A 13481-nucleotide genomic window follows, 5' to 3' on the forward strand; every position below is an offset into this window, starting at 1 on the left:
TTTTTGGTACAATTATAAATGGGATTGTTTCCTGAATTTTTCTTTCTGCTACTTTATTATTAGCATATAGAATTGCAACAGATTTCTGTATATCAATTTGGTATCCTATGACTTTACTGAATTCATTTATCAGTTCTAGTAGTTTTTCGGCAGCATCTTTAGGATTCTCTATAAATAGTATCATGTCATGTACATAAACCTAATTTTTAAAATTACATTCAATAGATATAAAATTATACTGTTAAGTATCTATGAAAGTTTCTAGATGTGTACTTTCTCTTGATTTATCTCACTGCAGACCTGAAAGGACTGTCCAAGGACAAGCCCTGGTCCAGGGACCATACTCTGAGTAGCACAGATCTAATGGTGACTGCTTATACATTTCATTACTGAAAAGACACTCTCTCCCACTACAAGAATATTATTGTTTTAATCAAGGAGTTGACATTTGGTTCTTTTATTAATGAGAGAAGAATAACGATGATAAGCCAAAGTAATGTGTTAGATTTGAAATTTTTTCCAACAATATTCTCCCCGGTAGGTTAAATTTCTGATTTAGGCCAATGTTAAAACCTATATTTTCCTGAGCACCTAAGACTGTAAACAGATGGAGGTGTCTGCCCAGCGAATACAATTTATTTTTGTTTAAAAAATGTACTGCAAATAATACAATATGTATCCAGTCTATGATATTCCTTAAAGAGGGAAAATAAACCTGAGGAAGGCTAAAAAGCATATGGATTTACTCCTTCAGAAAGCCACCACTTTACCTGGATATGGCACTCTCAAATTTACAAGCCTGTTTCATTAAACCATGCTATTTTACTACTTGGAATAGCTTTCCCACTCCCGCCTGCCAAGTAAAATGCTGCGTAGCTTATCAGATCCAGATCAAGCGTTCTCTCCCAAGCGCCTTCTCAACATTTCCTTCATTCGTCCATCATCCGGCCATCCACCCAACCAGGGCAAATTGCCAGGCACCGTTCGAGATGCCGGAGATACAACAGCGAACAAGCCATAGCTCCTATCTTCTTGGAGCTTGTGTTTTAATGAGGAAAAGAGAGAGAGAAACAAATTAGCAACTGTATTTATAATATAGTATCTGGGAAGTGGGAAGTTTTTATGAAGAAGCTAAAACACAGACTCAACTTGCTTTCCTCAACAGAACACGGAAAGGGGTTTGAGAAACTATTTTCTCAATTTCCCCAAAGATGATGCATTGTGATTACCAATTTAGATCCAGAGGAGAGAATTTGATGCAGTACATACAACGGATGCCTTAGGGAGGGAGGTCTCAGTTCTCAGACAGGGACACCGAAATACAGAGTAACCAAACCGCGGCTTTCAAGAATGCGCTCGAGCTGCCTCTCTAAGGACTGTGCACGTGAGCCGAGACTTAAAAACAATCCCTCAGAGGGAGCCTTGTAGGTAACTAGGGGAGGAGCCTTCCAGGCAAGGAATAGCAAACAAATTCCCAAAGAAGTAGGGAACGTGAGTCGGAAGGAGTGCTGAGAGACCCGTGCGCGCAAACGGTGTGAGCAAACAGTAGAGCAATGGGAGTCAAGGACAACACGGCAGCGTTCTGAAGGCGACAGTGGCCCCCAGCAAGCGCCCTTGGCCTTCCACTTTGCTTGCAGGGCTGTCACGGCACCAGCATCCTGTTTCTATCCCGGCAGCCACGCACTCTTTGAAGGCAAAGTCCGTGAGATGCTCATCTTTGTATTTCGGCATCCAGCATCGCAACATATTAAGGCTCAAATGTGTAACTGAGCAAGTGAACAGATGAATGAATGAACGCAGGAAGGAACGAATGACAGGGCTTTCACAGACATGACCTCATAAACTGCCACTCTTCGAGGAGGCAGGTTTGGTATTATCACATCATTTCACAGATGATGAAATGTTCAGTTCAGTTCAGAATGTTCATGAACTTGTTTGCAGGCACAGAATTGCTAAGATCTAAGTCAAAGACATTCCAAATTCAGATCTGTTTGTAAGACTCCTGGTGTAGTGCTCTCCATGTGCATCAAACTTCCAATTATGGTCAACAGAATGGGCAGTAGGGGTAAGCTTTTTAAAAATCTCTGCGTACCACAATACTTTCTGAAAATGGTATGTGCAAACTTGAAAAATTTAATTTGTTAGCTTGTTTCCAGTCTGGGGACTGGCTGCCCTCTCCTGGCAACATGAAAAATAACATGAAATAAAAAGGAGCATTCTCTAGTTGGTCTAGGATATCCCTCCTACCTGAACCCCACACCATTCCTGTCACTCGGTTTCCTTTCTTTGCCAGATATACTTTTCATTCATGTCTGTTAAGTATACCTACTGAAAGGAGTTCCTTTTTTGTGCCATAACATTTATTTTTTAAATCTAAACTGCATCAGACAGCTAATTCCCATTTGTGTGCCATTTGTTACTTTAAAATCTGTTATAATCCAAAATTATTTGAATATATACAATGTCTTATGTTTTTGTTTCCCTCTATTTTTAAATGGAAGAAATCTTATATTACTTTTTTCTTTCAGTTATAAGTCTACAATGTACCAAGACTTCATATGCGTATAAAAGTCGTATCCACTACAATCAGGTGTGTCTTTATTCATGTGCTCAGAGTATGACTTTGGTATTCCAGCTTTTGACTAGAAATTATTTTTAATTTCCATCAATATTATTAGTTATTGCTAAAGACACTTATATGAGTATCAAGAGGAAACCATTCTCCAAAAACAGATGACAAACTCTTGATATTGTTAGGATTTTGACTATTTATTAGGCTCTTCGGCACTTCTGAAAATGCCTCTATTTAAACCAAAAATATCCTAAGTATCTCCCCAAAGACCCAGTCAATTATTATAGAAACAAGAAAATGACAATGATAGAGTAAAATTCATTTTTTGCTACTTTTTCACTGAAGTATAATTAATATACAGGATCATAGAATTCTTGGAAAAGATCTATTACAGATCATGGTAACCAATGAAATGTGAAAATAAGAGAAGTATTTAAAACACTCATTTCACGGTATGCTAACAGTGCAATACAAAGTAATTTTTATTTCCAAATGTCCCAGACTAACACCACCAGGAAAAAGCAAAGCATCTCATTATTTCTGTCTGTTTCAGTGGCATTAAGTTGGGCTGGGCTCTTAAAACTCTACAAGGCAGCATGAAGAAGGTTTAAACAAGGGACTGATTTTTCTCTTGCACAAAGCGCAGTGATAGCCATCCCAAGCTTTGAGTTTCAATTCCCACTCCCCTACTCATCCCCGCTTTGTCCAAAATCCTGACAGCTGCCTGTGGTCCCAGCCATTAAAGCCAAAAAGCACGTAAGGTTGTGGAGATCGGAAAACTAACAAACCAACCAACCACCCACCCACCAGGTCCTGCCCTTATTAGCGCAGTTCTCTCACTACTCAAAGTGGGGTTCCTGGACCAGAAGCACCGGCAACACCGATATTGAAGACAAAGCAACGCAGGCCCCCTCCAAGTGCTGGTAAGATCCCCCAAGGGAGTGTAGGCACATCCACCTCCGAGAAGCCCTGCCCCTCTCAGACCCTACGAAAGCACCCACCTGCACTGAGCCAGTGTGCAGAAGTGAGTAAGGATTACAGAAGCATCGGGCAAGCACGTGCTGTTTCTTTAAAAACACACCCCCCACCCATTCATTCTTTATTAGTTGATGTCATTTCTTAGCCATGTTCCTTTGGAATTATAATAACATAAACACGTTCCTGAACATTTCCACTTTAAGACTTTTGGCTTTTAAACTCAATGCATATAGAAGCATTAAGAAGAACATGGATAAGAAAAAAAAATTCTTTTTTGATGCCTAAGTCAAGGGGGCACACAGATGAGTGATGCTGATTCAGGTGAACTGAATGAGGAAAGCGTAAGAATGCCTATTCTTAAGGAGACACTATTTTTGTGCTTTATATTCATAGGTCTTAAGTCATGCTGGGGTTGCCAGGATAAAGAGAACAAATTTACACTAACACACTTTTAAAATATATTGTGTGAGGTATCATCTCATTACCACTAGGTGGCACTTAGGAGCCTTTATACTTTCAAAACTAACCTATTTCAGGATTGTCATTAGGTATTCTATTTAACTGAGAGCAGCTATTTAGCAAAGCCTACTGTACATTATTATTGCTGGAGATACAGAAAAAAGATATAAATCAGAGCCTCTCCCCCCAAAGTACCGTTCATTTGTAGATTTAAAGTAAAACAAATTTGCTGATTTCAAGTAAAGAATATGGGGTTCCTTGGTGGCTTAGTAGGTTAAGCAGTTAAGCGTCTGCCTTAGGCTCAGGATCCCAGGGTCCTGGGAGGAGGCTCCCAGCTCAGCGGGGAGCCTGCGTCTCCCTCTCCTCCCCGCTCATGCTCTCTCGCACGATCTCTGGTTCTTTCTCTCTCATATAAACAAAAATTTATAGAAGAAAATAAAGTAAAAAATTTCTGGGGCACCTGGGTGGTTTAGTTGGGTAAGTGACTGACCCTTGACTGTGGCCCAGGTCACGATCTCAGGGCTGTGAGACTGTGCGCCACTTCAGGCTCTGTGCTGGGCGTGGAGCTTGCTTAAGATTCTCTCTCCCTCTGCTTCTCCCCACCCTCCTAACAAAAAAAAATAATAATAAGTAAAAAATGTTTAAAGTAAAACATAAATCATCCTACCTAACTCCCAAAGTAGTCGTCTCACTCCAATAAATTTGTTCTGGTTTGGTAGTTATTTAAATTTTCTAAGCGTGTTTTTACCCAAATGGTCATGGGTCCCACTATACATGAGCAAAATCCTGCCCCCAAATCTTTGTTCACAGAGGAGAGAGACATCACCAGCTCTGTCCTCAAGCTATATTTCTATTACTGATAGTCACTAACACAATATCGTGCAATTATATTTTGATTCTTACCACTTAACCCAAAATATATTGTGTATCCTTAAGAAAAATTTATTGAATCCAAATCACAGTTTCTAAGCCACGACAAAGAGTGTGGACTGTATCTTAAGTATAACCTAAGAATTATTGAAAGGTCTGGGGTATCTGGAAAGATCACTGTGATGTGGAGAAAAGAACTGGGGGACTAAAGTGGTCAATAGCAGATACCAGTTAGGTGGCTCAGACCAGGGTAATGGCCCTTTTCATGGGAAGAAAGAAATGGAATCTGAAGACCTGAACTTGAAGCAGTTGAGACCTTGCCTCTGGGGTGAAATGGCTGTGATTCAAGTCTACCTCCCCACTGTCTGAACGCAAGAGCTCAGCCAAGTTCCTTGAACCCTATGAACCGCAGGGAATTTGACCAGTAAAACGGAGATCCTGCCCACCTCACTCATGCTCTCACAGGGGTTAAATAACATCAACAGGCGTGCATGCTGTACTGCCTGGCAATTCACAAATGAGCGGCAAAGGATGTTATTATGGGTCCCATTGCCTCCGCTCTGGAGAAAACCCTTCGTACCCTCACACATCTGTTGATACTGTAGTCCACCGTTAGGTCTCCCAGCACTCCTGCACTGATGCGATAGGGCAGGATTTCTCAGCCTTGGTGCTAATGGCATTTAGGATTGGATCATTCTTTATTGTAGGGGGCTGTCCAGTACGTCTTGGAGTTGTTGGGATTTAGTGAGATAATATGAGCAAAACAGATTTGCATCATCTCAACTAGGGTCACTCAAATTCAGCACTACCGACATTCAGAGTTGGAGAATTCTTTGGGGGGGGGGGTGCTGTCCTGGGTATTATAGGATGTTCAGTAGTGTCCCTAGCCTCTACCCACCAGAAGTCAGCAACACCCTCTCCCCTCTAGCTGTGACAACCAAAAATGTTTCCAGATGTTGCCACATGTCTCCTGGAGGACAGGAATCACTCCCAGTTGAGAGGCATTGGTGTAAGACACAGTACAGAACAGACCTATCCAAAAGAAATGTAATGTAACCCATGAGTAAGGGCCACCATGTAATCTAAAATTTTCTAGTAGCCATATTAAAAAGAAAAAGAAATGAAATTAATTTTTAAACTATATTCTACTTAACTCAATATAGCTAAGGTATTATCACGTTAACCTACATAAAAATTATCAATGATATATTTTACAATTTTTTCCATGTTAGTATTTGAAATCCAGTGTGCCCACTTGAGCCTTATAGAGCATCTCCATTTGGACTCACCATTTTTCAAGTGCCTGATAGCTACATGTGGCTAGAGGCTACCTTGTTGGACCATACAGGTACAGGATCTCACAGCGTGCAGTTCTGTATACTGATGGCCTCTTAGTTTCTTCACCTTTTTTTCCTCCTCCACCCCCTCAAGCTTAGTTTTATATTTTTAATCACATATTAGAGATGTTCTGGAAGTATCACATGGCTTCTTTTTCAAAAAAGATTTTATTATTTTTAAGGAATCTCTACATCCAACATGGGGCTCGAACTCACAACCCCGAGATCAAGAGTCACCTGCTCCACCAACTGAACCAGCCAGGTGCCCCACGTGGCTCCTTTTTTACTGCAATAAAGGGTGACAGACATAAAATTATGAACAAGTGGCCCCTCTAGCCTCTTCATTATCTGACCACTGCTACCCTCCTTGGTCTAAAACACAAATTGAATTATGATACTCTCCTTCTGGTGTACCTCTGATGCGCTCCCCTCCCCCACCAACCAGAGAAGTCTTGATGCCTCCTTCATCATGTCCCTCGGCTCACTGACCAACACTTGCTTTCTAGAATCGTTCCTGCTCACATGTAGACTTGAGCTATACCATCTCCTTGAGCAAATTCCATCAATCTTGTATGGAATGGGTGGCAGGCTTAATGCAGTGTTCTGCGAACGATGTGGGCTCAACCGGCATCTGCCGATAAGCTCTGGATCCTTATACGAGGTCCTTTGGTTTACTTATGTTCCAAATAATAAGCATTCCTGCGGAAACCAGGCCACAAAGGCCCACCTAGGGCCTTTTCTCCGCACTGGTCAACAGCTTTGATGTACTCTAAAAAAAGAAGCTTTGAGGGCATCTGCCCTTCTTTAGGTCACCATATTGTTTTTCCACATTGCACAACCACCCACCTCCTCTCATTTGCATGCCCATCTGTGTTGAAACAGACACTGATCCTAGGGCTGCATTCCCGACACTCATTAACTGAGGCCTGGCTTACATCTGACAGTAAGTATGGCGCAAAGATGTCCCTGATTAACATCCTAGAGAGGATGAGTCTGATATGTTCCAGTCAAACAAGGGCAAAAACATTCAATTTCCCATTGTCACTCTGCATTCTCCTTTGGGCTGGAATTGAATGCTATATCCCCAGGGCTCTTGCAGACTAGCTTGGCACATGTGTTAAAGTCTGTGTCTTCCTGAGCGTCAAGTTGGTGAAATGTGCATACTGATTCGTTATGTAAGGCTTTTGAGGTCGTGCTTCAGCTGCTTTTCCTTTGCTTAGTCAATGTCAGTCACTTCACAATAGAACATATACACCAAGGCTGGCTGGCCAGAGCCTGCGGACTGAGCTGAGCCAACTTACCAGCTTACAGGCGGAAGCAGATGGCAGCTGGTGGCCCCTCACATCCTCTGAGCATTCACTGTTCCAGTGCACAACAATGGCATCCTCCTACACATGTGTGCAGCTCTGGGCCTAAGACTTTCTCCCGGCCAGGAAACGTGGCACAGGCCAGACAGTGCTTGGGAGCTCAAGCTCCAGGATGTAGCCCCAAGCCTATTGGAGGATAAATATCCCCTCAGCCTTGCCCTTGGGTAGGATAGCTCTGAGGCAGGGTCTACACTGCTTTCTCCTAATGGGATTGTGGCCCAGTGGTTAAGATGGAAATTTGTTTGATAATCCTCTGGTTATTAGATTCCTTCCTTCTCGGTCTCACCCACTTCTTTTCTACTTCTCTACTGGTATTCCTCAGTTCACCCCCTTGAACCTGAATCCTAGAATCAGATCCTACTTCTTAGAGAACCCCACCCAAATCACACTAATTTTCATTAGGAGATAAATATTATGTTGCCTGTGAACAATAACCATTGAGAGAGATGATGAAGTCTTAATGAAAGCTGAAAAATAATTTAGCTTTACAGTATGAAAATCTGCGCACACACAAAATTTCTGGACTGCAATGTGACTGGGAGAAAGCAAAGAGCCCATATAATTATTTTCATATCTCCTTCTGGTAGTTGAATTTTGCCCTGTGCCCTAACTATCAAGGATAAATGGTATGTTTGAACTCTCCCAGATAACAGAATAGGACTTTTACATAAAAGAAAACGGCCAGTTAGAAGGTTTTCAATAGAACGACCTCCAAATTTCTAGACCTAAATACATCAGTAAAATCCAATGACTTGTTTTTGTCTCAAGTTGGTAGAATGTGCCATGATAATCACAAATGTTTCAGGCATGACTTTTCTTTTCATACATGATGGAGACTTGGGGCTTCCCCAGTACTTGTTCTCTTCTGCCACAGTAATAAAGAATCCAATTTTAGCTGGCATATGTCCAGCTGGAACAAATATTATGTCACCCATCCTCCTTTCTAGTTAGGAATAGCCATGTGACTACATTGTGGACAGTGGGATAGAAGCAGAAATGTCCTGTAGCAACGGAGAACTGACTTAAGAGACAGTCTTCCTCAACTATGGTGATTTGTCACTCAGCAGACATTTGGAAATGTCTCAAAACATTTTTAATTATCACACTGAAGGTTGTTACTGATATCCAATGGGCAGAGACCAGCAATGCTATTAAAACATCCTACAATGAACAGGTCAGTCCTCACAGCAAAGAATGATCCTGCCCAAACTGTCTAGAGCACTGCGACTTTGAAACTCTGGATTAGACTTTGAATTTGAAGCAAGAACTCAGAGACAACTGCTTCTGGTTCTATTAAGCACTGCACAGAATCCAAATGCCTTTCGCTTCCCTGATAGCTACAAAGCAATCAGAGATGGTGCTGACCCAGGCCTTAGCCATGGTATTTGAAGTATTCTGAGTCCTGAATTTTTGTTTAACCTGATTAATGTTCTCCATCATTCACTAAAACAGTGGCTCTTGTAACTTTCTGGCCCTAGGACCACTTTAAACTCTCACAAATCATTGAGGATTCCAAATCCTTGCATTTATGTGGTTTTCATGTATTTCTACTTATCAAATTAGTAATGAAAATGGAGAAAGTTGTAGAACATAAGCATGTATTTCAGTAGCTATCAGCAGGATGATACCATCATATATACCATGTGCTCTCAGGAAAAATTCTATTAGACATTCCTGAGGCTGTGAGAATGAAAACATGCAAATCATGTTTTCAGTTTACTATGAAAATAATTTTAACGTCAAGGAACTCCTAAGACCACAAAAGTTCCTCAGACCATACTTTGAGAAACATAGGACTAAATAACTCATTTTAAAGATGTGGATATTAACTTTTTAAAGATTTTATTTATTTGATAGAGATCACAAGTAGGCAGAGAGGCAGGTGAGGGGGGTGCAGGCACCCCGCTGAGCAGAGAGCCCAATGCGGGGCTCGATCCCAGGACCCTGAGATCATGACCTGAACCGAAGGCAGAGGCCCAACCCACTGAGCCACCCAGGTGCCCCCGGATATTAATATTCTTTTTTCCTTTGGGACAGAAAAGGGTATTTCCCCTTGTAAAATATATGCTCACCATTTCTAAAAGGTACAGATAGTTTTCCTTTTTTTTTAACTTTTCACTTAAAAATATTTATTAAAATAAAGATTATACCTGAAAAAAAGAATTACCAGAAGGCAGCCCTTCGCATAATACTTCAAAAATCAGAAGAGAGGGGTGCCTGGCTGGCTCAGTCAGTTAAGCGTCTGACACCTGGTCTTGGCTCAGGTCATATCACATGGGTCACGGGATCAAGCTCCACATCGGGTTCCATGCTCAGTGGGGAGTCTGCTTAGGATTCTCTCTCTCCTCTCCCTCTACCCCTCTCCCACCTCACCGGCTCTCTCTCGCTCTCTCATAAATAAATAAATCTTAAAAAAAAAAAAGAATCAGAAAAGAAAAGAAACATAAAAATCCTCTCTGTTCTTCACAGAGAATGGGGAGGAGGGAAAAGACTGCCTGCCCTCACCAAAGCCAGCAGCCTGCACTGAGAGAGCTATGGAAGGTTCTCTGGTCTCTGGACTCACTGGTCCAGAGAAGCTGCCACTGGAGCAGAGGCCCAAGAGTCAGAGAGATCTTCCCGAAGATGTGTAGACTTCAGGAATTTGATTGGAGAACCGGAATTTGGGAACAGTATTCTGAAAACCTGCAAAGTCTGAAGGGGCAGGGGTCAGGCCCAGGACTCTAACTGCCCTTGGGTACCACGATCTGCTGGACATAGCTGACAAGGCTGCAGTGGAGCTGGAGGGCAGTGGCCATGAAGGTCTCCTTGGCAAGGATCTAGGCCACCTTGCTGTCACCTATCATCACATGGTACAGCAGAAGGGTATATTTTGGCTTCCCCTGGCTCTGCAGGAATTCCTTCACTTTCCAGAAACCCTCCTGGTGGTCATTCTTAAGGATGTTCTGGCCCCGCTGTAGCCAGACCTCCACATTCTGGAAGTTTGAGCTAAGTTATAGTTTATAAGTTATAGTTTCTCCAGAGCCCAAAGCATACACAAATGAGAGGAAGAGAGAAAAAATAACTATAGCATAAGAGTGACCTTTGATTTTTTTTAATTTTATTTACTTATTTGAAAGAGAGAGAGATCACAAGCAGGCAGAGAGGCAGGCAGAGAGGGGGAGGGGGGGATGCAGGCTCCCCGCTGAGCAGAGAGCCCGATGTGGGGCTCGATCCCACGACCCTGAGATCATGACCTGAGCCGAAGGCAGAGGCTTAACCCACTGAGCCACCCAGGCACCCCAACCTTTGATATTTTTAATATTGAACATGTAAACTGGCTCACTGGTCTCAAAGATCATTTCAGAAAAAGAATCCGTTGTTCTACGTTTCCTCCAATCTGAGACATCTGGAAATATCAAAAGATCACAGTTTCCTGTTTAAAGGGTCCAAGCCCAATCAAATCTGGTAACAAAAGGGACCCTGAGATCTTAAATTAGATTTTTCTTTACTTTTTTTCCCTAGTCCTTCATGGTTGAGCACTTCCCAATAAAATGTATCTCCAGGAGAAGAACAACACAAGCTGTACCTCCCAAAATATCAACTGCTCAGAGAAGAGACCCAGAATGGCTTTTTTGTTCATGAAGATTACAGAACTCAAAATTTTGTAACTTTTTTTTCTGCATTTGATGAAGAATTAACTCCCAGAATGTATACAATAATAATGAATGACAGAATTTCCCACAGAGAGAGCTATGCATGGTCTCAGTATTAGACATCAGTAAACAGAAAGCAGTTGACTTTTCAGAAAATATTTCTCATTTTTAAAACATTAAAGTAATTCATTTTTAGACAATCATTTTCTCCATTTCTTTTTTTCCCCAAAGATTTTATTGATTTGGCAGAGAGAGAGAGAGCACAAGCAGGGGGAGTGGCAGAGGAAGAGGTAGAAGCAGGATCCCCGTTGGGCACAGAGCCCAACATACGGCTCGATCCCAGGACCCTGAGATCATGACCTGAGCTGAAGGCAACACTTATCCCATTGAGCCACCCAGGCACCCCATTTTCTCCATTTCTTAACATTCTGGACACTTTATTTTTAGCCTAGATTCCTAAAAACTAATCCAGTTGTTCTGTGTAAATAGAGATCATGATTTTTCCAACTTGGCACTACTGCCATTTGAAGCCAGGCAATTCTTTGTTGGGGGGGCATCCTATACATTGTGGGATATTCAGTAATAACCCTGACCTCCACCTTCCAGATTCCAGTGGCACTCCCTGAGTTGTGACGGCCAAAAATGTCTCCAAAAATCACAAAACCATCTTCAGTAGAGAACCACTGAGAGAGGTCCACCAATTCACCACTCAACTGTGCGATAAACTGGTTACTAAGAAAACAAACTTACTCATCATAGCAAATTTAGCAGAATTGGGAATATGACTCTATACTTTCCTGGTAGGATCCACACCAGAACGTTGCTTCATTACCATGAAGTCTACTTAAAATTATTCCATCAGTTCCAAGAACGTTCATTTCTCTCTGTGCTGAGCTGTCTGCCCTGCTGAACAGATGACCCCTTAGCCATCCACATGGACACAGACCCTGACCTTTGGGGGTTAACACTTTCTTTCATCCTCTCAAGAAATGTTTCCCAGAGATCTAGACCACAACTCCCACTTTGAAACTAGCCTAAGTGATCTAACACCAGGAAATACCCTCATCCAATACATGTTAGCGGGGGGCCCAATCACTGTCCACTTTTGGGTGCTGAGAATACGAAAAGGAATGTGACTTTATTCTCACTCTGGAGAAAAACACAGACCTGCAGTCACAGTACCCGTGTATCTTCATGCATCCCCACACTCTGTTCCACTGAGCCCCACTGAGTCTATAAGTCTATAAGCAGTTCTTGTAAACCTATGAGGATGAAAGCCACTAAGCTTAAGGGAGATAACTAACTAGGGTGGGTAGAGCAGTTAGATCTGAGCTTATTGGCTAGCTAGAGGCAAAAAAAAAAAATCAACAAGTGCAATATTTAGAGGAATTAAATTAGAAAAACCTCCATGAGGATCAATACTATAGCTTAAGGGACCCTCTGCTACAAGAGACCTCAAGTTTCCTCCTATTCTTTCTCCCAGTTTTAGAATCTTCTTTTTCAACAATCATGATAAATGGTCACCTTTTAGGGGAGGAGTGAGGTTCCAAAGGCTTGATTACCCACCTGACATGGAACTGTCTTTCCTCGGCCAAATGGCCAGGCCAGCTTGAAAGGGCATTAGGCCCTACAGGAAGGCCTCCAAAGGTGACTGGCACCCACTCGGCAGCCGCCAGCGGCTTTCATCATTGGAAATGGCTAACCGACACCAACACAGCCCTGAGAGTATACGTAGAAAATTCTATAAAAGACTGTTGCTTTAAATGAGGCACACTGCTCCTTTAATTAAGGAATGGACAAAGCAGTCATGGGGTGATGGAAGCTGTTCCTAAGTGGTCCTGCTAAAGCAAAGTGATGTTTGCGCGGGCTGCAGTTTATGAACAGTATGCAGTCATCTGTTCCACTTGCACAAACCAGGCCCGTGGGGGGATCGAAAAGCTGCTGGGGACTAGCCAGGGCACAGGAACTACATATGGTGGCACAGTATGGCGTAGCCGTGAGTGGTCTGCGAACAGCGTCCAGCTGTGCTCCTCTCCTCAGTGCCGTATGGAGCGACATGAGCACACAACTGTTTTCAAATGTCGGTTTCATTATTATTCACATATGGTGGGGCTGACAGAGCAGGAGACAACTGCCATTGAAAAGGGAGCTTAGGGGCGCCTGGGTGGCTCAGTGGATTAAGCCGCTGCCTTCGGCTCAGGTCATGATCTCAGTGTCCTGGGATCGAGCCCCGCATCGGGCTCTTTGCTCAGCGAGAGCCTGCTTC

At 42.5% G+C, this 13481-nt stretch overlaps 1 protein-coding gene across 1 annotated transcript in view; it reads right to left on the minus strand.

The window, feature by feature from the left end:
• Positions 1 to 13481, minus strand: part of LOC116582593 (rho GTPase-activating protein 6-like) — a 212170-nt gene that overhangs the window by 74446 nt on the left and 124243 nt on the right. The window lies entirely within an intron of this gene.

The sequence above is a fragment of the Mustela erminea genome, chromosome X, assembly GCF_009829155.1.
Source record: "Mustela erminea isolate mMusErm1 chromosome X, mMusErm1.Pri, whole genome shotgun sequence".
Lineage (NCBI taxonomy): Eukaryota > Metazoa > Chordata > Mammalia > Carnivora > Mustelidae > Mustela > Mustela erminea.